Source organism: Cyprinus carpio, chromosome A16, assembly GCF_018340385.1.
Source record: "Cyprinus carpio isolate SPL01 chromosome A16, ASM1834038v1, whole genome shotgun sequence".
In the NCBI taxonomy this organism is placed as follows: domain Eukaryota; kingdom Metazoa; phylum Chordata; class Actinopteri; order Cypriniformes; family Cyprinidae; genus Cyprinus; species Cyprinus carpio.
The window spans coordinates 12,003,874-12,030,434 of NC_056587.1; the positions used below are offsets into that span (position 1 = coordinate 12,003,874).

A 26,561-nucleotide genomic window follows, 5' to 3' on the forward strand; every position below is an offset into this window, starting at 1 on the left:
TGATACAGCCTCTTTTAAAGAATGCAGAAATATGTTGCGCATTGCAATTTAATCTGGCCAGGAACTGTCCTCATGGGCCATTTGATTGACATGTAAATTGTCCAGTCTTTTTTGTGATTGCAGAGGTATGTAATCATTCAAAGATTTGTCTTTTCTTTGTTCTAAAGCTTTTTTTTTTTTTGTCTGTCAGTTTCTATTTCTTAGTGAATAACCTGACTGGGAAAAATTTGTAGCAGCCAGCCAATCGGATTGTGTGCAGTTTGCATCAGACTGGTCTCTGGGTGTGCTGTCTAAGGCCAAGACTGTGAATGTCCTTTTCATGACCTTTATGTATGAATGCTCTTAGACTTGCTCACATAGTATGTTGGACAGATTGCATGTTTCCTATACAGGACTGAATGTTTAATACCGAAATGATCCTTATCAGAAGCGCATGATCTGTAAATCCATGATACTGATGATATTGATGTCTCCTGGTTTGCACAGGCATAAAGGAGGGAAGAGAGTGAGGTGGATGAAAAGGGCAGAGCGCATCCTGAAATTCGTTCTCCAATTTAAGTGACCTCTTTGTCTGCCTCCTGGAAGAATGTAGGATTTGCCAACGTTTACCTATACCCACAATCCATTATTTAGTGAAGAAGAAAGGCTGGAGGGATGGAACGGGGCTTCTCCCTTCCCTCTGCTCATGTTATAGGAAAGCCTGAATTGGTATTGCATTTATTCTAAGGTTATATTTGTCTGGATCTTATGCATCATTCAGCTGTTTTCAGTGTGCAGAGGAGAGGGAAGGAGACAGGCGCCATCTTAGTACCAGGATGGCTGTAAGTGGGATTTCTTTCTTTTTTTTTTTTCAGAAAAACAGCCCTTTAAGTTCCATTAAAGGGATGCTAATCCTCATTTTTGTTTATGCAGGTTTTTTCCAGAATGAAATAAGATATTTTACAACAACAATTGTTAAGCATGTTGTACTTGGCTGTTTCCCCGCTTAGCCAGAAGAGAAAAACTCAAGTGTGAGTGGAAATCATACTGTATCCACTCTGAGCAGCATATTGTTATATGATATTTTATAAACACAACGAGCCTAGGCTCCTCACAGCTTACTTTGGCTGAGAGAGCTCTGCAAATTGCCATATTAAACTGTAGTGGTCAACAACAAGGGTTTTATTTGTATCATTCTCTATTTTTGAATGTTGTATATGGCAGGGATACTCTACATTCAGCTTTAATGGCTGTTGGAGCAGCGTCTTTTAAACAGTGCATCAATATGTTTTTGTTTTTTTTAATGCTTATGTGGCACATTTCCTCTTTATTGGTTATAGCTCAAATATATGGTTGGTGATTAAAGGTTTTGAAAGGTTCACTGTCAGCTTCATATTCAAGTGTAGCAAATGTCAGTTGAGAGGGATTTTATACAAGCTAAAATGTTTTCACCGTGAAAAGAAATTGTCCTCCATGAACACATTACCACTCTGAGTATTATATTATGTAAATGAGAATACTGTATTTGATTTAAATTCTAATCATATAGGATTATGTAACTGTTATTGCCAATTGTATTAAATGTTAATTAAATTCTTTCATAATTTACCCTCATATTTTTTTCAAACCTGTATGACTTACTTACTTCTGTGTCTCTTATTTTTCTCCCAGCATTATTTTGGACTTTGATTTTATGGATAAAAACATTCTTTTAAATATCTTTTGTAGGTTTGGAGCAACATAAGGCGAAGAAGTTCTGAAAGAATTTGAATTTTTGAGTTGGCTATCCCTTTCATTATCATTTTTCATTTTCATTATTGTTCACAAAACAACAACAACAACAACAACAACAAAAACAATCAACAAATATTTTCATTAGAAATGACAGATTACCACTGTGAACATCACTACTCATTTTTGCATATGCATATTCTGATGCAAGGAGTGTTAGAAAGCCGTTAGTAATGTTAGTGGTACAAAAATGACACAGTAATCCTTGTTCTCTATCATGTAAACAACATAAATCTGGTTTGTGCAGTCAGTGCGGAATTAATATATTTAGAGAATTGGCAAATGGAGCAAAGGTATGTTATTAAGGCGACTGACAATACAGTAAGCAATTCTGTGATTCTCTCAGTGAGAGCCCGGAGTCTGCCTCCTTTTTCTTCCTTAGCATTTGGTAGTAACCTTTCCAAGAGTCCTGTGTGAGTTATTGAGACGATAGGTGCCTCTGCTCGTGCCAAATGGTAAGGGCACCAAGCTTGGGCCTTTATGACTCTGACCTTTAACAGACAGCTACGAGGATGAAACAACAACAGTGAAATGAACAGCAAGTGTGCTACCCTTGCAAAATGAAAAATCATACTCTCTATTGTTTGGGGGGGGGGGGGGGGGCATGATGAGGTCAGTGGCTCAGGCTATGTGATGTGTTATGTGTCAAACAAATCAGGTTGTCCCAAATGGCAACAAATGGAAAAACACACACTTCAGCTGTAACTTGGACACATGTACTCTTTCATAGGAAGATTGCTTGAGGTTTTCAATTTGGTGCTGAGCACATTACTTAAAAGTTCACCTGTGCTATTGCTTCGTTGTTTGTGTTTGTGCTTTGTTTGTGTATATGTAAGTCAAATTACATAAATATAACATATATGTTGTTGATAGAGTGGATTTATATCTACAGTACATTCTATCATTAGACTAGGGGTTTTAAACCTTTCTCTGAACTCTGCTGTATAGATGGGTGTTCACCCTGTTACTTATAAAACTGAGTGTTCAAGTGGTGAAAAGTATCATATGAATGTAATTACACTACAGTCCAATTCATTCATTCACATGATCCTTCAGAAATAATTATGATATGCCGATTTGGTGCTCAAGAAACATTTTTTTCTTGTTATTATTTCTTATGAATCATTTCTAAACAATTTTAAAACAGTTGTTGCCTAATATTTTGTGCAAACCATGATACAGTTTTTTTTCAGGATGAATAGAAATTTAAACAGAACAGAATTTATTTGAAATAGAAAGGTTTTAGTTCATATTGTGTTTGCTGTCATTTTGATGAATTAAATGCATCCTTGTTGAATAAAACATATCTCTTAAAAATCTTACTGACCCCAAATTTTGAATAGTTGTGTTGTACATATACTTTATGATGGTTGCAAGTCCATTAAAAAATGTCTTTGTGGAAGATAAAATAATATTAAATTACAATAAATTATCAGAACAAAAATGTGGAATATTGAGTGCAGATCACAGCAGAATTTTGGAGTAATTAAAAAGATTTACACACCATGATGTACATATTAATAGACTTTACATTTTAATTTAGCATTTAGCGTAGCTTCTTAATATAAAGGTAACAGTTGTATTTTTAGTTGTACACAAAAATGTTTTTTGTTTGTTTTGTTTTTTGTGGACCCCACCTCAAACTCCCTGCTGAAGACCCCTTGATCAGAGTATTTGAATCAATTTTTCTGTTTTCTTTTTTTTAAAAGCATCTGTATAGTCTTGCAGTGTTCTTTTTTTATTATAATTATTTTTTTATTAATTACATTTTAATTAAAATCATATTGTCATCATAATGCATTGTTTCAGGTTATCATTGACAAAATAATAACATAAAACCTTTATCAACAAACATTTTCATTTGTAATTTTGGAGATAAACACTACTTTGAACTTCTAATCGATTCTAAAAGAGTCAAAAGTGACTCTTCAAGCCCTAGTTGACCATCAAATTGAAAGTGCCATAAAGGACTCTTAGATCCATCCTGGAGTCCCCTTTTTTTTCTCCATTGTGATTGGATTCATAATCGAAAGTTGCTCTATTTGTTTGATGGGGTTGAACCCAATGGGAAAGCAGTGCTGAGATTAATATTTGATGGAGCAAAGCATCACCAACCTTTCCAGCTTCCCTCAGGTAGGAGACTCCTCGCTGACCTTTCAATACACACCTGTCACCATGCTGCTGTTAGCCCAGCTGCTCCTCTGAATCTTAAAGATGAACTGAGATCAATATGGAGCACTAACTGTAACCACCTGAGAACAGAAATTTTGACTTGCCATCAATACAGAGCCAGCTTCCATCAGCCAGAATCCATTGCTGTCGTGATTTCTCATGTTGCGAAAGCCAGAATATGCCTGGTTCAAGCAAAATCTTTTTGGCTAAGGATGACTATTTTTTTTTAAATTTAGAGCATTCCACCTCTTTGCCAATTTATGATGTCACCATAAACATTTTGTTGATTTAAAAAAACAAACAAACAAAAACAACAACAACAACAACAACAAAAAATTTTTGGGCTATGCTTTTTAACTTTTTAACTCTAACCAACCTGACATTATTATTGTTTGAGGATCCATTTTCAATAGTGGTTTATTTATGTATACATGTTTATAAATTCAAAGCAAGCAGTCAGAGTTTGGCTGGTTAGATTAGGCAGTTGGCCCCTGCTGGTAAATTGAAAAAAAAAATAAAAATGTTTTAGCAGTGAGAAAACTGACCCCCTAGCTGTGTTTCATTTTGCAGGCTGTGCCCTCATTTTCTATATAAAAAAGTAGCCATTACATTCCACTGTCTGAGGTGACTGTGAATGCTAACAGATAGCTCTTTTGTAGACCTCCTTCCAGTGGGATTTTAATCTGGTGAGGGCTCCCTCTGGTGGTTCGGAGCTAGTTTATAAGCCACAGGTAAAATAATTGTGAATTGACCATTCTATATCTTCCCTTTGATTTAGCCTACACTGTTAGTGAGTTGAACTAGTCAAAAGTAAGAACCAGTGTTCAGAGACTTGTGCATAATGAGTAGCACACGTTTGTGACATAAAGAACATTTGGGCACCCAAAGTCAACTTTGATAGGTCAAATCTGTAGGCCTGTAATTAGTGCTGAATATTTGGGTTCTCACCAAATAAAATTGTTTGTCAGTAGTATGTTCGTTTTTTAAAGCTAATAGCAATGGGTGTTGTTTTACTGGATAATTTCAGATTGGTGTAGTTAAGTTTGTTGGATATATATGTGTGTGTGTGTTTTTTGTGTCAGGGTTTTGTCTGCTTCAGTCTGCTTTTTTCTTCTGACATACTTATGATTCTTTGAAATTCAGTGGTATTTGACCCAGGGCTAATATTGCGAGGACTCCCCGTTTACTCATGGGCACCTGTTTTTGCTTGCGTTTCATTAGAGGAGGAAAACAGCTTTCTTGCAAACAGCACTCATGGATATTTAGGCATGTTTAGCTCACAGTTTAAACAACCACTGCATTTGCTCTGAACCACTGTTAGCACCAAACCATCAAGCAGGGTCTGTATTGAGCGTTTAGATATGACGTGCACTGCACTTTTGTCTTAACGTATTCACTTAGCGTCTAGTAAGGTTGATGAAGTGAAAAGCACGTACTGTACAATAATGAGGAGGTTTTAGAGAGCTCCACACAGCCTTTAATCGCTTCTGCTGCAGCTCATATTGCTAATGAGAATCCCTCTTTTTTCTCTCTGATGCCTAATTGCCTGGAATGGACAGTAAATCATAGATTGTTCCCCTCAAAGCACCTTAATAATCCTCTCCTATAAAACAAAAGATCACCACCACCCGTAGAAAATACTCTGATGGTTTATTAGTTGAAACACACGTGCGGACAAAGTGCTGTGTATTATTAGAAATGTTTGCCTCTCTGTGCAGTGGTGTTTAAACATTAGAAATGTTTAAATCTGTGCACTGGTGGTTTTCAGACATTTCACAGACTTATATTTAGGGCTAATTTAGTATATTTACTTATATACATATATCATGTTGACTGTCTAAACATTGACACCCAGTTTACTGCACCAGGCATTTATAATGTGTAAAGATTTTAATAGCATAAAATGGAGAACAAACTGTGTTGCAGATGCATCAGCATACATAATAGAGAGTATGTGAACGGTGCAAAATAGTATTTGGAGTGATAGTCAGAAACCCGGAGTGGAGCTGTAGCGGAGTGATTATAGAATCATTTGAGTGGGAAATACTGTGCTTTGCTAGCGAAAATATAAAAGGGATATCCCTTTAATAATATTAAAGGGATAGTTCAACCACAAATGAAAATTCAGTCATCATTTACTCATCCTCATGTCATTAAATTTTTTTCCCTCAGCAGCACAAAAAAAAAGAGATTTTGTAACCAAACAGTTTTGGTTACCATTGACTAACCATTGTATGGAAAGTACGAGGGTCAGCGAATGATGACAGAATTTTATATATTAAGTGAACTGTCCCTTTAATGTTGTGACTTTTGTGAAACTTGTTTTTTTTTTTTTTTTTTTTTTTTTGCAAGAACACATTCACGTACGTTACTTGATATTACTTATAGATGTGAATAAAAGTACTGTATGATGTGATGTTGCTTAAATTGATACTCCACCCAAATTGAAAATTCTGTCATCATTTGCTCGTCCTTATGTCTTTCCAAACCTGTACGACTTTCTTTCTTCTGTGGAAGACAAAAGAAGATGTTTTGAAGAATGTTGGTAACTTCCATTGTACTTTTTCATCCATATGGGACCTGAAACTGTTTGGTTAAAAATATTTTCGGATATGAGGGTGAGTAAATGATGACAGAATTTAGGGTGGACTACAAATGGATGTAGCAAATTAAAATGCTCAACTGACAACCTTACTTTCTATGTTTTACAATTTTACAAGAAATATAAACGAGATAAGATAAAATAAAAGTTTGCAGCGAGAGAGAAGTCAGACAAGAGTCAGAGAGAGGGTTATTTGTTCTAAGGTGCATAATCAAGCTTGTGCTATTTCAGAACTCTTCATCTCCACCTGAGCTCATAGCTCCTCTTCCACAGCGAGCAGCTTTATTTTTTGTTTTGTTATCAGCCGGGGCAGGCCTCATTCTCATCACACAGGAGGAAGGAATCTGATTCGAGAAGCCTATTTTTTTTCTCTGCCTCATTAAAGCGAGGGTGAAGCTACTTCACACTCCCTCTGCTGTTCACCCCTTCTGTCGCCAAAAACCCTCTCATCTGAAAAAATACTAGGATGGAAAGAGAGGGATAAGATACGGCAGCGATCGTGCCAGGCGGGATAGATCCATCTGCCAAAAAGGGTCCAGCATCAAAGAGACCCATGAGGAGAACACCAACTCCTGCCAACAAAAGATGGAGATGGAGAGAGAGAGATGGAGATCTATCTATCTATCTATCTATCTATCTATCTGTCTATCTGTCTATCTATCTATCTATCTATCTATCTATCTATCTATCTATCTATCTATCTATCTATCTATTTTGTTTATTTATTAATTCAGCAATTTTGTTTAATTATAATATATTTTATTCCATTTACAACTAATAACTTTGTGAACGGGACTCCTTTTATCAAGATAAATTACTGAGACTTCTATTATCAAGATAATGTGTTTAAAAAAAAAAAAAAAAATCTGTTAACCTTCCATGGTTGTTTATTTATCTGTGTGAGATATGTGTACAGTCTGTTTAATAATTTGTACTTAAAGGGACAGTTCACCCAAAAATTTAAATCCTGTCATCATTTCCTCACCCTCAAGTTGTTTCAATCCTGTATGTTTATTTCTTCTGTTGAACACACACACACACACAAAAGTTGATGTTTCCCATTGACTTCCATTGTCTCTTTTTTTTCCCTAATATGTAAGTCAATGGGGACCATCAACTGTTTGGTTACCCACATTCTTCAAAATATCTTCTTTTGTGTCCGTCAGAAAAAAGAAACACGTACAGGTTTGGAGCAACCTGAGGGTGAATAAATAATGACAGGATTTTCATTTTTGGGTGAACTGTCCCTTTAATAATTTGTCTTAAGGTCTAAGTTTAAATGAGTTTTTTTAAGTGGAAGAAACAATTGAGTTTGAGGTACACAACAGTAGAACCCTGTACAGACTGTACATCTCGTTTTCATTCACATAGAAATTAAATATGGCATCTAACAGTGCTGTGTTTTGTTTATCTGAGCTTTATTTTGTGTGTTTTAGGTTCAGTTTAATGTCCCAGTTTCTTTATATTTTTGATATGTGAACTTCATAGGGCTTCAGGAAATCATAATAAAAGTCTTGTATTTCCCCTGGAAGCATGAAATCCTGATTCATCAAAACTAAATGAGCTGATCCCAGATGTCTCATAGATCTAAGGCAGAACTGACGGAGGAGCAAAGTTGAGGTGTGTGCGATGCAGACAGAGCGATAGAAAAGAAGGAATAATGCCAATCAGTACGCAAAAAAAACCTGTAGCCTCCTGCCGCCTCCTTCTAGCAGCTGTCAATTTCACTTACCACCAAGAAAGAGACGGGAGATAGTTGTAGGTGTGTGCGAATGCCAGCAAGCTGTTTGTCCTGTCCGATAATTGGCCAGTAACCCCTGGGACCGTAATGATCAAAGAGATACTTTTGTGGCGGTCACAAAGTTAATGCTGTTTTCTGTTATAAGTCTTTGAAGCCCTTTCTCTGATTCATTCACACCAGCTGCAGACTGGTGATGGACAATAATTGAATGCTCTCTGTTCAGGTTTGCCACAAATGACTCTGTATTCACAACCCACGTCACAATTAAAGCTTCTCAAGATCACTTCACGTCCATTTTGTTGAACCTCTTCAGCTCTGAAACGTTCACACTTACATCGCTAAATAATGAAACCTTAAATAGATGATAATTTAATGGCATTTTGAATAATTTTAAGTTACATTTCTTCCCATCACACACTGCTTTTAAAGTGTTGTTGGAGTCTGCAGTTACCCAGTAATTCGACTTTCAAAATTGTGAACTTAAAAAAGCGTATGGCATGGTTTTTATGTTAAGGTAATTGTCGAAAGCAATTGTTTTAATGGCTTCTACAACCTTTCTCATAATGGCTGACTACATTTTCTGGTTGAAGTCTCATAACTGCACAACAAAAGAAGTCTTTGCCTGCACTATGAATTGCTATTGTTAAAATATCCCATTAAGCATCTAAAGGTGACTTTCTTTTCACAGAAATGACACAGAGAAGCACACAGAGAGGTCAGAGAGAGAGTATAAGGGGTATTGATTGACTGCATTCGCTTCCATCTCACTGTTGTCCACTTCCTTTTTGTTCGGTCCATGTGATCATCCTTTCCCTCTCTCTCTTTCTCTGCGGGCATGTTTTGCTCGTTTAACTTCATTACAGTGGCTGACAGCCAGAAAGTCAACAAAATGGTATGATCACCTGCAGACCCCCGTCCCTCCCCCCACAGGCCCATCTCGGCCCCTTCTGGGTTATTCAGGCCCGTTTCCCTGCAGTCCATTGCTCAATTGCATTGATAACAGTCTGACAGGCCACAGCAGAAGCCAGGATACATTGTCCCTCCTTCTCGCCGGCAAACCCGTTCAGCAAGGTCACCGATCCCCAGCTGACAGCCCAACTGCCAGCTACAAACTGCCTCCAAATGAAAGAATTTCTCTGAAGTGTCCAGCATGCCTGTCTGCCAGCCTCTTTCTGAAAGAAGGAGAGGAAGCAGGCCACCACGGAGAAAAAGTCCAGGCATTCTTCCAGCAGAATTCAAAATCAACAAAGCAACATTTCTAGCCCCATAAAGAACCTCTGCGAGTCAACATTTGCACAAAGTGAACGTCCGATCCATACTTACCCACGGGACTGGGGTGAATGTCAACGTTATGGTTATGAGTTATTTATAAGATCACATAATACCTTATTCATTAAACATGAAGTCGTCAATGTGGAATGAGGAATTGAGAAACTGCAGTTCCATATTAAGGCCCTGACATAAACCATACGCTGAGTGATATACACCTCAGCAGGTTTACAAATAGATGGACTAGGGCATACTGGGATTGAGGACTGCATTTTTCGAAGGTATTTTCAGCCATTTTTATTTAGCTGTATTAAAAATGCATTAAAAAATTCAAGGAGCGGCTTTAAGGCTTGTTTCGTCACTGAGAAGTTGCAGTTTTTAAATTTAGAGATGCTGTTACTGCTGGTCTCACTTTTAGACAAACTCCTAGCTGTCTGTTCTGACATCAAATATTTATTCTATATTTGCTCTCAGGGGTCACAAGGGAAGCAAAATGTCATGTTTAAGAACACTGTTCTGTAACGTAGTCTGCCTCAGCTAACCCTATGCGAAGCACCTAATTGTACGTATCTGCCAGTTAGTTAGTATTAAAGCAGTTTTTACTTCAGCCTAACTAGTGCTTGCTTCAAACTGACTGTTTCCTTGGAGCGAGTTATTTCATGAAATATTTGGGTAGTACAGTAAATACTTTTGGCTTGTTGTTGTTTAATAGCGATACTAAATCTGATTCAGTCTAGTGAATTGTACATCGAAACGTCTTTTTCTCCCTCATTTGTAGCAAGTTGGATTCATTCTAGTAAAGTGATTCATCCTAAATAACTCTCTCACAGCATTTGAAATTCTGATTCATTATAGTGACTCAGTTCATTCAAAATGACTCTCTCTCTCTCATGTTTGGCATTAGAAAGACTGATTCTTTCTAGTGGTTCAGGTTTATCCTAAATGATTATTTCTCTCTCATATGTAGCATTGAAAAGTCTTTGTCTTATTCATTCTAGTGAATCAGTTTATCCTAAATTACTCCCTCTCTTTCTCTCACTATCGCTTTCACTCTCACACTTTCTCATAAATAGCACTGAAAAATTTTAATCATTCTAGTGAACCAGTTCATCCTAAATGACTCTTTTTCATCACTGCTTTGGTTATTTAAATTAGGGTGTATTATAATTTTAGTAGCATTTTGTATAAATTCATCGGTTTGATGTTATCACCCTTGAGAGTGTAATAAACTACAGCATCAAAGCATTCTTCCCAACTGGAATTTGTTTGCCATTTATATCTCAAAACTTTGATGTTGATTAGAAAAAAGTTATGGGCACGTTTTGCGTCAACTAATATTATTATTCAAGATAAGGATTGCTTGAATTTGAATCGGACAACAGTACCGTTATGTGACAGACTCATGATTATGACAGGGCAGTGACACACGGTTGCATACGGACTCTCTCTCTTTCATTAATCACTCTTTATCAGCATGAAGAGAGAACAGATCAGGCCTCTTCACCGAATGCAGGGGCTGCCTGGCAACATGGTGATACTCATAAATAACAACCTACTGTGTCTCTGTTTCATAAGCCATTTCAGCCTCGTGGCACTATTTTTGTTTGCCTCCCAGGATGACTGGCTTTCGGATAAACACTGTAAATTTGGGAGAATGTGAGATGCAGGGGCTATTCTGAGCTGCAGGCTTCTTCGTGCTGATGTTACAACATTCAGGCTTTACACCAGAGAGTCTCTGCAGGGGGTCGATGGCAGACTCACAAGCATTTATAACAGTGCATTTATAATAGTGAATGTGCCATAAGGGAGCAGATCAAGTCAGTTTGAGCAGGAGTGGTGTTTGTGTAATTATTATATTTATATATATTTCATTATTTTTATATACATGTGTATGTTTTTATATGAAGTAAATGTACTTACACATTTTGGGTCGAATATGAGGTAAAATGCAAGTTTTTGTCATAGCAAACATTTAATGTAATTATAATGTATAACAGAAAATAATAGATTGACCTAAGGAAATGAAATTTGAGATTCAGCTCTCAAATTTTGTGCCTTGAGTTGCTTTGCACACATTAAACCAATTAAATAAATGGGTCAGAGACTTCCAGAATTTAAAATGATATTTTTTCCTCTAGAAATATGATGCGTGTCACTGATAATTTAGTGACCTGATTTTCTGACATATTATTCCAGTCGATGTCAGGACTTTTTTATTTGAGGAGATTATCTCTAAAATATGATATTTAGAATACAAGACAAGTATGTCTTCTAAGATGTTACAAACTAAATTTCAAGGTCTAAACAGAGAATGTAGAATCTTCACTTTTGCATGATAAAGTTAAAAATACTTTATTATTTGTGGTTGTCCATACACTTTAAATATTAATTAATATATTATTAACATACTGTAGTAACTAGCACATGGTTAAATTCAAGTGAGGTAAACAGACTCTGCTTTTCACCACAGATTTGTTTTTATATGAATGTGTGTGTATTATTTGGGCATTTCACCTTTAATGTACAGGACAGTAGGAGAAGAGACAGGAAATGTTGGAAGAGGAGATGTGTCTGACCACTGTCCACAAGGCTATGGATCTGACAAGTTCACTACTGCTTTAAGGTCAGATTAATCAAGTCTGTAAAATCACATTTGAAATAGAACAAAATGAGACCCCAGTTCTGTTAAACATGCACTGGCACAGAGCTTTCGATTTTTCTTCATTCATTAAAAGAAGGTCAAAGTAAAATATGCCATTTTGAGAAGTGAACCTGGGACATTTTAGGAATTAAGTACATGTCTTTTAGCAACTGTGCATTATTCATGCAGTATATAACCAAAATATAGATGGATTAATGCAAATGTTAACCTGCCTTTAACTGGACCCACTACTTCTAAAGTTATACAGTGTTAATGTGAGCACTCACCATCTTTAAAATGCCATTATGAAGAGCCTGACTGAACAAATATAGTCTGAAATTCAGGAACTACTACATCAGGATATCAGTTTTACATATTTTCACTTGCTCCACAATTAACCCAGGGCTAAGGATAATCCTTGTTTTTTGGTAAACCACTTTGATATCAGCTCAGAATAGCAAAATGCAGTACAAACTAGATATGATCAGGGTCTAAGACAGTACAAGGATGATTTTGTGGAAACTTGAGGAAACAGATTTGGAACATCTTGAGAGTGAGTAAATCATGAGAGAATTTTCATTTTTGGGTAAACTATCACTTTAAACTATCAAATTGTTGGCTTAGCTAGCTTGTGCCATGTAAAACTGACTTTGCAAAGCTGCTGTCTTGAAGAGCACCTTGTACAATAACACCATGAGATTACACATATTTCCATATTGAGATATACCAACCTTCCATCTTACATTATGATTTTGTCTCTGAGTCTCTGTGTGTGTGTGTGTGTGTGTGTGTGTGTGTGTGTGTGTGTGTGTGTGTGTGTGTGTGTGTGTGTGTGTGTGTGTGTGTGTGTGTGTGTGTGTGTGTGTGTTTGAACACCAGATTGATTTGTGTCTGTGGCTATGAGTAAACAGCTTAGGAAAGAGGAGTGTTTCGCATCTGATTGACTGTTCCCATGACGGCAGGTGCATTCCAATAAATGTCATCTAATATCCAATGGAGATGTGTTTCCTCGACAAAGCTCGATCCACCACCACCCAGACAGACTAACCCCAGTGCAGCTCTGTCTCTTGCCTAAACATTTATGACATTTACAGTGCATTATCCCGTTCAGAAGGACTGAGGGAGGGAGATGAATGAAGTTGCATTTTACAGGGTTGGAGTCTGGCGCCACTTTGCTGCTGGTGGAGGACAGTTAGATGTGGACAGGGCTGGAGAAATTATCTAGCTTAGAGATTTTTAAAGTGGAGGCCATGAAGAGTGTGTCAGGGAGTCTGTGGAAAAATTGTAAAACTGTAAAAATTGTAAAAAAAAAAATAAATAAATAAAATAAATGAACATTACTACTTTAAATGCCAAATACACATGCAGATTTGTGTGTTGGGGGGGGGGGGGGGTTGGGGCTGATGATAATTGAACTGGGTTGAACATTTTTCTCTTATGTTTCCAAATTGGGTACAATTTTTGGGTAAAAAAAAAAATAGAATGTATTTATTTATTTGTTAATATGTATTTTCCAAATTTAGCTTTCAGATTTTTATTTTTAGCTTTAATAGATGACTATTTTGTAATTTTTGAAAATGTTTGTCTTTATAATATTACACTTATTATTTTCCTCACACAGTACAGTATAAATTGGTTCTACATATGTTGTCATCTATATATTTTATGAAGGGGATCCTTTGAGAGGTCATCATCATATTTGGTGGACTTTAAAAGTCCTATATCTAGTTTATATATATTGATTTTCTCTATACTTTGAGTTGGTTGAAATCAAAGAGACCAGAGTCAGGTCCCTGGTGATTATATTTTTCAGTAAACTAAGTAACGGTTGTCTTTTTAATTGCATTTGTATTATGATTTTACTTTCTTATAGCAATAGTTGGATGGGACGACTCGCGGGTGGGAGGGAAATAGTATAGCATTAACAAAGCTAGAAAAGCTAAACAAAATTAAAAATATAAAAGAGAAATTAAGTGCATTCCCCCCAAAAAGCAACAACATATTTTCCAGTTTACGGTATCTTCTGAGGCACAAATACTTGAATTACTTAAAACTGCATAAAAACCCATGTTAAACCAGCAGAATTCCCTTAAAAATGGTTCCAACTAGTAAAACATATTTGTTTCATTGCTTTGCAGCATGGATAAATTATACAGTTGTTCTTATAGGATTATTGTTTTGCTGATTGCTAAATGTTTGCTGTTGTGTTGTTTTGTTATTGTTAGTTATTTGTTGTGTAATGTTGACAGCTTATCTTTTCACATTTGTTTGTTGTCCCTGTTCTTGATTTGTGTGTCAAGTGTTGAGACCTTCAAAAATAATTTTCCAGATATCTTTGCTTTTTAAGGTAATTGCACCTTCAGAAATAAAGATAGAATAGTTTACTTGGCATATAAAGTGTCATGAAAACTATAGACTTATTGGACACTTACAGTATATGGTTACTAAAATAATAGCACAGTTATTGGGTTAATAATTGGAAATTTGCTAAATAAGAAATCTGGTTGCCTTGATGTGTTTATTGGCTGATTGAGGCATTTTAGTAAACAAACTAATACAGATTGAAACAAAGCAGTGTTACTTAGGATCAATAGTTGAGAGAACCTAAAAATATAAATGCATCATAATCAACTATTTATTTTTTACAGTGTAGATTAGTGGAGCCTGACGATAATGCAACTTCTGAGAAATAATAATAGAAATTATAATTAAGGCCGGAATTTATTGATCTTGGAGATGCTGACATGAATCAAGATGGCAGATAACATTTCTGTGTCTGTACATCATTACTGTTTGTGTTGTAAATCATTAGCACAGTTCTTTCTAGTTGATTTCTGTTTTGAGTTGATGCACAGGGGGATAATTGCCTCTCATTCAATACAAAGAGTTAAGAAGCCTCACTCCCTCATTTCAAATTATTTTGATACTTCAGTTCTCAATACACTAAGATCGAGAGTAGCAATTATCACATGCGTACCTTATTGCATCTGCATTATTCAAGAGTTCAGAATGGAACATTGCAACTTCCAGGTTTGGTTAAACAATGTGGATTTGTCTGTCACAACACAAACAAACATGATGGAGTGCTTTTTTCAAAGTCAAGGGAGAGGACACCGTAGCGGAGGAGGGTGGTGATAGATGGCCGTTCCGTCAGCTGTTGGATTAATATAAGGAAAATGGCACTCTTTCTCACAAGAAAGATAAATAAATAAAAACAAGGACTCGTGAGCACTCACAGCACTGGCAAATAGACAAGTGTTTGTATTAAACTCATGACACTTTAGTACTCCTGTCCAAATTGCTGCCAAATGCATTGTTTTGCATTAAGGTTAATGTTTTTGAACAAACATGTTTACCAGTTATATTTAATTGACACAAAAAAGCAGAAAGAGAGGCAATTTGGCATCGGAGACAGAAAGGCTGTCGGGACTCATATTAAATGATCACTCCATTACTCTCTTCTTAGAGATTAATGCGGGCCAGGATGAAGAACATGGGGTGAGTTGTTGGCCATCTAGCAGATTCTGTTCCCCGAGGTCTTTCTGTGGTCATTGCAAATCAGTTAAAAACACTCACCTCCTGAATGCGCACAGCCACTCTCCTGAATATTAATTCTCTTATTAAACTCAGTGGTGTAACTGTCTGTAGTAGTGTAGACTGTAGACATTTGGGAATTGGACAGACACTGGGTATAAGCTGCTCCATACAGACAATCGCCTCAAAGGCGAAGGTGTTGTGTTTTGCACTAGAACATTGCCTTTACTAGCAAAACACAGAAGACAAAGGTCCTCATTCACTAATGTTGTTTAATTTAAAAATGTTCTCATGCAAAATTTCAGCCAGATTCAAATAAATAGTTCTTACTCTTCTTCTAATGTTACTGAATCTGCCTTTATATATATATACTCATATTTTGTCTTTTTTTTTTTTTTTTGTTACTCATAAATAATACTTTTTTTTTTTTAGAGTCAATTGGTCACTTTAGTTCTTTTTCTATTCATTTTTTTTTAAGTTGGTTTAACAAATTACTTGTTTTCTAAGGCCATCAAGACTGTGTGATTTCTGCATATACAAGTGATTGCATTTGGTTCTAAATTGGATTATTAATTTGGAATTTAATGTGAACTTAATGTGCCATGGTTTCTTTGTTTGTTTGTGTGCAGATGTAGTGAGTAAGACAAAGATTAGTTCTAAATATATAATAATATAATAAATAATATATAATGTGATCCCATCTAATCTTGTTGTGGCCTCAAAATTAATGAAATCTGATTGGCTGTGTAAATTAGAGTCATTAACCATCTGGATTACTCATCACAACATGGACCTGCCATTATAATCTTAAAGCTTTTGTGAATAATGAGGCCTCTAAGAAATTTTTTTTTGAATATTGTCAGGAAATGAGGCATGTTACGGGCTAAATGGTTACTGGAAAGGTATTTGGGTCCATCTATTAAGTTAAGTATCTTTTGGTTTGCCTTGGTAAATCATTGATGTGTTTTAGCAGAATGAAACAAATCTTCTTTGAAACATCCTCTTTCATCCCTTCCAAGCAACAGCTAATCCCCTCTTGTCCCTTAAAAAGGAAGAAAGTCTCTCTCTCCTTTCAAACAGGGAGGTTTCATCTACCCTAAGTGCTGGGTGATTTTACAGCCACTTTGAAATCAAGGTAACATACATGCTGAACTCTGCATTGTGACACCTCCAGGTCCACTCCCAGAATTTTCCCGCACTTGTGAGTTAACTGAGCCATTCATTTACATCAGCAAGGCAAATTAGGCAATCTATTATGGTGCTCTGTTTAAACCAATTACTCACTGCACATCAGCCTTGGTGTGTTTACAGCACTGTCCGGGAGTGGGGTGGGGGGGTTTGGTTGCGAGGAGGGCTGTAGGGCGGAAGGTCATGTGTGCATTAATGAGATAAGGTTGTATTTAAAGTGCGCGAGTGTGTGTGTGTGTGTGTGTGTGTGTGTGTGTGTGTGTGTGTGTGTGTGTTTTTAGAACTGGATGGATGGATGTCCACTATAGTGCTGAGGCAGCAGTGTCCGTCCGTCCTCTGTTCATCCTTTTTTCAGTTTCTCTCATCCTTCTTCATCCTCCTACTCCGCACAATCTATCGCCATGTTTGCTTATTGATCTGTGAGCCTGACATAGATGCAGGGCAAAAAAAAGCTTTCCCTTTCCAACAGAGAGGAGTCATTGCCTTTTAAAACACTCGCTGTCTCACTTGCATGAATGAATGTTGCTTTTCTGCCATAAATAGACTATTAAAAAGGCAGGGAGAGAAAATGTAATTACGGAATACTCAAATGACCTTCCTGTTAAAAATCACAACCTAATTCCACTGAACTTGCTGTTTTAGCTTTGCTTTTGAAATCCAAACTCTCAATTCAATTTTCCACAATCTAAACAAACACGCCCAATTTACCTGTTTAATGGACATTTACCCCTTTTGGATCCCTATTTATGGACTTACTAGTCAGCTGTCACTCAAAAGTGTGTGATGGTTCTTGTGAAAAGTGTACAGTGATGACATTTAAAACAGAAAGACTGTTTTATTGACTGACAGATAGATAGACAGACATAGACAGGCCGAGTGACCCGCCGGAAGGACGGACATACAGAAAGACAGAACGACTGACAGATAGACAAACACAGACTGTCCGACAGAAGGACAGATGGACAGATAGATAGACAGTTGATAGTTATAGATAGACAGACAGACTGACTGACAATTAGGCAGACAGATAAATAGACATCTCTTTGGTGTACTAAACCGGGGGCCACATTGAAGCCTCTTCAGGGTTACTCCACCCCAAAATGAAAATGTTGTTATTAATCACTTGCCCCCATGCCGTTACAAACCCATAAAAGCTTTGTTCGTCTTCGTAAAGCAATTTAAGATATTTTGGATGAAAACCGGTGATGCGGAGAGACACAGAGGAGATGAGTTGTTGAATAAAGTCGTTATTTTTGTTTTCTTTGCGTACAAAAGTATTCTCGTCGCTTCATAACGTTACGATTGAACCACTGATGGCAGATGGACTATTCTGACGATGTCTTTCATACTTTTCTGGACCTTGACAGTGTAAGTTACTTGGCAGTCAATGGGACAGTCACAAGCCTCCCGGTTTTCATCCAAAATATCTTAAATTGTGTTCCCGAAGACAAACGAAGCTTTTACAGGTTTGGAACGACATGGGGGTAACTGATTAATGACAAAATTTTCATTTTGGGGTGGAGTATCCCTTTAAGAAAAGTTGTTTTGTCAGATTAAATTAAATGGTATCTCTGTGTAATGATAGACCCTGTGACAGCCCCATTTGGACAGGTCAGTCATGCCATTCTAAAGATGTGCTTCAGCGATTAAATGAGCCTTTTGATGAGAGTGACAGTGTGAACCATGGTAAAAATATTTTGATGTAAATTGTTTATAGCAAGCATTAAAGGATGTTATTTGCAACTCAATGTTAATGGCACATCGTTAATTACCACAGATCTAACTTGCTGTGTATAAACCAGCAAAAAAATTGTCTATAGCAAATGCAAACATAATGGAAGCCAATTCCACTGAAAAACTGCTTAGAATACACATCAATCACACTTTTTGAAAGTATTTACACCAAACTACACGTTAGCATAACACTTTTGTGACAGAAACACTGCCTGTACAAAAACATATGCCATCTTTGAGTTTATGAACATAGCTAGTTAAAAAAGCGAACCTACTGTATTTACTTTTCAGTGATCCATAAAACACTTTGACTTCACACAGCAATTAGTTTTTATAAGTTATAGAAAAGTTGTCCAGCTTGAAAATTATCTTCTATTTAGACAACTTTCCAGCTCAAGTAACGTTGTTTCTCCTGAATATTTTATCTAAGCACTTTATCAAAAATACAAGCCTAACATTTCTGCTTTTAAACCCTCCCACCCGCTGTTAGGCAGTCATTTTAAGTTGTAAATGCATTACCAGCTCATTTTTGAGATCTTTATTGTCTGTGGTAATCGACAATTAACACCACAGCCACAGATGCTGCCCGTAGACACAATGTTGCAAATAACCCGGAATATTCCTTTAAAGTCAGTTGTAGTTTGAAATCATGATTTAAATGGCAGTTTAAAGTGTTTTACGATAATTATATCACACAGCACAATGAAAAGGCAAGTGCTTGGCAGTGCATTAAAGAACTGGTAGCCTCTTAACATCAGGCTATTCACTACAGCCTTGAACAATCTGATGTAGAAGCGGATGCCAAGTGAATGGATAAGCAAACAGCCTTTCGAAATAATATTCAGTTTCATTGAGCACTAGGATGATGTACCCCACAGCCTCTATTTAATGACCACCATGTTTAAAAGCCCCTGATACTGTAAATCTTCTGCTTAAATGCGCCTGCAGTATGCAGAAGTCTGGCACTGTGAGTGTGAGGAACAGACAGAGACACATAGTCCACACTTGCTGTCACCTCGTTCCCCACCTTGTCGTTCCTGCCAAGGCCTGAGTGTCTCAGGAGATGAAACACCTGTGGGAAGCTTTGTCCTCTTATTAAAGTGCAGAGACAAATTGAAAGACTGTTATTTAGCAGACACTGCTGACTTAGGAAAAATTGACCACTAGGAGCAGGCGTTGAAAATTTATACATTATACAACATTAATGAGAAATAGATGGAAAACAGGAAAAAGATTACACCAGGAAAGGCTTATGGTTTCATTTAATACGTAAACAAAAAAAGCAGATGTTTGTTCCCCATAGATTTTCACTGAATAAGCAGAATCATCAAATTGCCTAGATTCCTTAATTTTGTATAGCAGCAGTGATGGAATGATGTGGGTTTGAATATGAATCTCTTTGATTATGGTGTAAAGAATTTATTTTAATTAAGGGAAGTATACTCACTGAATACAGGCCCATTCACATGGAACAATTAATTATTGATTTCTGGTGAGAAGTGACCATGTAATTTTTGCATGCTGATGTCAATCAGGCATGTTTAATCAAGGAGGTTGGTCTTCTCTGTAACCTCTGCTGAGTTTAATTAGGTGGATTTTCACTACTCTTTTTCTGAGTTAATGAAGGAATTTCATTCAGATTTTGCTGGACAAAAGATTTCATTCCTAGTCTTTAAAATAGGGCTGTCAAATGATTAATCACGATTAATCACATCCAAAATAAAAGTTTTGTTTACATAATATATGTATGTGTACAGGGTATATTTATTATGTATATATAAATACACACACATAAATTATATATTTAGAAAATATTTACATGTATATACATTTATATATTTATATTCTTATATTTTATATTATATATAAATATATTTAATATATAAACATAACATATTCTTCTTAAATATATACACATGCATGTGTGTGTATTTATATATACATAATAAATATACACAGTATACACACATATATTATGTAAACAAAACTTTTATTTTGGATGTGATTAATCGTGATTAATCATTTGACAGCCCTACTTTAAAATTGACATTGCAGATCAGTGGATTTTAAAAGGGTAGTTCAACCAAAATTAAAAATTTGTCATTATTTACTCACCATAATGACGTTCCTGTAACACAGCTATTTTTGACAGCGAGGAGATAAATGTTGTTTTCCACATAAGGCAGTATGCAGTGACACAGTGATCTCCTTGGTTGGTTTTGTCACAAGACACCAAATAACCAGTAGTGTTTCTTGGACAGTAAAATGAGTTTTTATATGAAAAGGTGCCTTTATACCTTAAGAAGTGCAAAGAGAATCATCATTGGGTATTCTTGCAATATCAGTGTGATTTGTTCACAAGAACCAATGATATTTCATGTTATCGACAGTGTGTCATTTGTAGCTTGAGAGTAAAACTTTAGATTAATATTTATTATTTAAGGTACTAAGAAATACATTTGAGTTTAATAGATGTTTTATTTTTATTTTCAGATATATAAATCTAGCATAACTCTAAAATATGGTGGAAAAGCTTAGAAAAGTCAACTTAATACAGAAAAATATATACATTTCAGATCATTTGAATTTAATTTGTGAATAATTTGTGAGTATTCCTGGCAAGCACATTACTGATTTAACATCTTTTTTGAAATAGTGTTCATTTTTATGCCTTTAATATGCCTGGAGAGCACTTTAAATTAGCCCTAACCCCTTTATTTTACAGCAAACACCTTTTGTATCAGTTTGAATTGGTTGAAATGGTTATGATTTCACACTTTTTTTTGGTTGGTAAACCAGTTGATGGACACATTCAGTGTCACAGAATAACATAAATGTCACAGGTGGTTTCCACCACAGATTGAAGCTCATAGTGCTCATAGGTATGTGAAATTTTCTGTTATGATAATAACTTATTTATAAGACTTAATTTATTAAATTAAAAATGTGGTAGAACGACTTTGGTATTTCTACAGAATACAAAAAAAAAATTAAATAACATTTTTAAATAAAAAATGTAATTACTCAGCACAAAAGGAATGTTTTTTTATGTGGCAGATAAAAGACTAATTAAAGTATAAAAAATAAATATTCATATCCATTATCATTAATACTATGAGGACTCAAAATAACAATAATGTATAATGTATGTATGAATAAATAATGACATCATTTTCATTTGTGGGTTAAACACCTCTTTAATAGATTCATTAATGGACAATCTGAAAATATCAGGGATTTACTATTCATCATCTCACTCTCAGTGGCTTCATCCAGTTGAGACATGGGTGCTCATAGAGAAAGATGTCACTGCATTTTTTTTAAATTGGCAGTCTGCTGACTGCATCCCTCAGTGAAGGAGAGAAATTGAATATGGATATTTGGCTCTCAGTCTCATTTATCCCTCTGGCTTATAGATGGATGTGTATTCAGTGGAAATGAACTTTTGGTGAGTAAATGGAATGACAAGTGCCTGAAGAGAATCCACAGGAAGAGGGGGTGACATGTTCCTGCATTTGGAGGTATGAGAATTGTCTGGGCTTTATTCTCTGGATGTATCATAGACATTAGGATTATTTAATCTGATTAAACGCAGCAGGAATTACAAAATGATTTAAGGAGTAATGTTTATCCTGTGTGGAAGTGCCAGTGAGCATTCGCTATTTCAGACTCTAGTATTAAAATCTGAATATGATGGCTCCCACCAGACTTGGGTTGAATATCAGAGTCACAGAAATCTGGCTGTAAATGCATTGTGTTCATGTAAAGGTTTCTGTATCACAAATCGGTTGTTAAATGCTTTACATTTTACAGTACGGTTCATTTCCAAAAGGACACATTCTATCCAGCTGTCTGTTCTCTTTCTGTTTGGCTCATCAGTGACCAGGCTGTGAGGTCAGATGGCCGTTGGACACCGGACAGCCTTGTCCCTCAGGGTTCATGGCTCTGCGGACCAGAGATGATTAAATATCTAATGAGTCCAGTGTGAAAATCCAGCACCATCTGGAGGGTACGATCATCCTCTGTTCATCCTACAGATCTGGAGGACCTTCCTGAGAAACAGGCCTGTGAACTTTGCACACAAGGTCTGTGTGTGTGTGTGTGTGTGTGTGTGTGTGTGTGTGTGTGTGTGTGTGTGTGTGTGTGTGTGTGTGTGTGTGTGCGCGATATAATGGTTATGCATTAAAAAGCAACTGTATTTTTAATTTTTTTGGATAGACATTAAATAACATACTTTGAGGGAGAAAACATCCTGAACCTAAAGTTCCCAGGAGGCCAGAGGAAGTAATAAAAAGAGTATTGGGGGTGCAGAAGTTAAAATGTTAAGTTTTAATCAATTTCTCTGATTGTTTTGGACAGTTGTATAAAACGAGCAAAAGCACTGTTTTCTGGGTGTTTTTTTTTTTTTTTTTTGGAATTTGGGATCAACGTACCATTCTTAGGAATAGTAATCAGGATCTGTAAGGTTGGTTTTGAGACTGTATAGATCAAATGCTGGACTGAGCAACAGAGAAATCATAAACTGTGGGAAAAATAAAAGGAACTGAATTCTTGTTGAGAGCATTTGATAGTGGTAATGAAATGCTTGAGGGAAAAGACTGACAAAAACTGGAAAATATTTTTTTAATTATTATGAATGGGTTAGAAATGAAAGACCCGACTAAAATGAACTTTTATAGGTTTTCAAGATTATCTGAAATTAAAGTGATTTGTGATTTGTGGGTCAATTATACATAATAACTGAATTTTAAATGAAATGTTGAACCATAACAGTCAAAACCATAGCAAAATCCTGTGGTTAAAAGCGTTTAGATTGACGATAACCCCAGGGTGTGAAAAGCCCTATAGTCCACTAACGTAAGAGTTGACATTTAGTTGCATATTAATGAGAGTTTAAGATATAGTTGTGAAGTTACTTACTGTATAGTTAGCAGAGTGTTTAAAATGAACTATCAAAATAGTGTAACCTTATAAATATCTTCTTTTTTGGATATTAGTTTTTTTAAGAAGGTTTTGAACAAGGTGTTTGAAACCAACATATAAAACCACTGCTAAAGAGTTTTTTTTTTCCTCACAAAACGTTACAGTTGCACTGATTGCCAATACAGACTTTTCTTTTCTTTGTCACACATTTTTATGTGGGCTGCACTTGTAAATACAACCTGAACATTTTGCTCTAGATGCATCCTTTTTTTCAGCACATTTAAGCATAATAATAGTACTAATGGGTTTTGTTTTAGAGTACAAGTGTGTGTACTCTGTTTTTGAGCATCTTTTCATAGGTGATTGTTTGTGTGTTTTCTCTCTTATTCAGACAGTCGGCTGAAGCCTTTAAGTTATGAAGACACAGCAGCTAAAAGCTCACTGTACTCATCATATTTTAGACTAGAGTGTCAGCAGATATACCTGTTTTGTCACCCCACAGTGATGATTACTCCCTCGACTGCTGATGTCATTCTATTGCATCTTTACCTCACATATTATTCTCCCTCATTTGTTCTCTCGCTCTCTTTGTCTCCAGGAGACCGACTTCTCTGCCAGTTGTTCTCTTCTACAGTATATGCAGGCTGTCAACCGGTGGTGCCCTTGACTCATGACCTTGATGGAAATGATAGACCTTAAGAAAGGAAAGCATTTTTTGTTTAATCAGCATTTATGTGTGCTACTGAAGGGTCCTAAAGGAGCAAAGGCCGCCAACCATGTGAACAGAACTGTATTACTGCCCTGTGGGCAGCCGCGCATCTCAGCTGGTTCACACATTAACACAGTAATGTCCTTTCAGATCTCGTGCATAAAAAAAAAATCCATATTTAATATTAGGACAAAGACCCACAGGATGAATCAAATAAACAATTGCAAATTCACAGTGATTTATCAAACAACAAAAATCAAAAACAGCCATTAATCCTGTTCAGGCATGAAAAAAATCCTTGGTAAAGGGGTGTCATGGGAAAGGGGTGCAGAGCTGCTGAACATGTGGTGGTGTCTAATCACGCAGCACTGTTATCCCATTAAAAACCAGTGCTGTAATTTCATTTATGAGGCTGAACAGCAGTTGTCCTCCTTAGCAGGAAACAAATGAGATAAATATCTGTTTATCTCTACACTCTGACATGAAGTATATTAAGCAATGAATTAAATCCATTAAATCTGTTAATTTGAGTGTGTGCATGGGTGTGAAAGTCACTTTGGCAGCTATTCAATCAGGAAGGGAAAGACGCCCCCCATAATAACAGTGTGCTGCTAAACTGTAACATATTTCATGTACAGGATATTATAAAGGGAAGTAAACTGAAACATTTGCTAATTTACAGGTGAAAAGGGGTTAACCTGGATAAATTTATTCCAACTGTCTGATTTTTGCAGAATATAAATAATACATCTGATACAATTTTGAATTATTTCTTGAAAAGGTGTCATTTATTTAAAATGCAAAATTCAACATTTTATGCTTAGAAATTAGAATTATATATTTTTTTAATAATTCAATGAGTTAAATAACATAATTTAGAGTAAACAATTCCACTCAGTTGGTCTGTATGTTATGATGACCGTTTGAAATGTAAAATCTAAGTAATTAAATAATAACATAATGATTTTTTTTTTCATGAAAAAATAAGTTTTAATTAAAAATGCACACATAATACACATAATATTAAAATAATGCAATAAACATTCTATTGTTTTGATAATTGTCATTATCAAAACAATAGAAAATGTAACACAAAACAGACCAATGTACATTACTGATAACAAAATGATAAGAAACTGTATTGTTTATATAAAATATAATCTTGTGTCATGTTAGGCAGGAAATATCCTTTTACTTTACCTTTTTTTTTTGGTAATTCATGGTTTTTACTTGCAAACAATACATTTTACAGTATTTTAAGTAAAGTTTCATATTATGCAATGTTAAACCATTTACAGTTTTTCATTTTTTATAGTAACTAACAGTTACTATAAAGTAACCTATTTACTTTTATTTACTTATAAATTACTAATATTTTCAACATTGTAGTGACATCTATGGTCAAATGAAAAATTGTGGTGTGAGAGAGATCTTACCCTGGGGGGCATCTTAGCCCATCTTACCCTATTTGTGTGAAAAAGAGAGAATTATGGGCCATATCGTGGGAGGTGGCCATCAGCAGTCTACCACAGACAGGTGATCCTTTTGTTTTATCTCAGAGAGAATGAGGGGTGAACGCCTGCTTTAAACTGACAAAACACTGCAGTCAAATATCACATCATACACACACATCTGCACACACTCCATTTCTCTCTATCTCTACTGTCAGAGCTGGATGTCTCTTCCTATTACATCAATCCTTCATTTCTCTCCTCTCCGGTTCCATCTCTGCCGCCTCTCCTCCTTCGTTTGTCCTCGCGTCAGTCCATACAGAGAGAACAGACGTATTGCTATTGTACATGCTGCATGCGGAAAAGCCTCTTCTCACTTCCACAACACTATCTTTTAATTAGCAACCCACTTCTTTACAATTCATTTCTCTCAATTTTCCCTATTAGTGTAGGCATATAACTAGCAAATCTTTGCTAGTGGTAATTTCACATTCACTATTAAGGGTCTTAATAGAGCTAATATTAAATTAAGGATTGAAAAGCTACTTGAGAGAGGGAGAGCAGAGGGAGAGAAAGCAGTGTTGTTTAATTCATAATGTCCGATGTTTAGTCCTTATTAGTTAATATGAATTCTGGCCATCTATACAGTATGTTGTAATAACTTGACATGTTTAACTATAAAAGGTTTTTAGACCTTTAGAGTCTTTGTGCTCTTTAAGCAAGGCATTTAGCTACAGTTGTTTGTGTGCTTCTTTGTTTTGATGTATTAAAAGCATACACAGACATTTTTTGCTAATTAAAATTCATACACACACACACACACACAA

At 35.9% G+C, this 26,561-nt stretch overlaps 1 long non-coding RNA gene across 1 annotated transcript in view; it reads left to right on the forward strand.

Moving 5' to 3' along the window:
- Positions 1-25,060, forward strand: part of LOC122148006 — a 60,255-nt gene extending 35,195 nt beyond the window's left edge. The window contains exons 2-4 of the long non-coding RNA XR_006161988.1: positions 22,068-22,172; positions 22,531-22,736; positions 24,173-25,060. This is a non-coding gene — a long non-coding RNA (uncharacterized LOC122148006). The remainder of the gene's footprint in view (positions 1-22,067; positions 22,173-22,530; positions 22,737-24,172) is intronic.
- Positions 25,061-26,561: the final 1,501 nt, after the last annotated feature.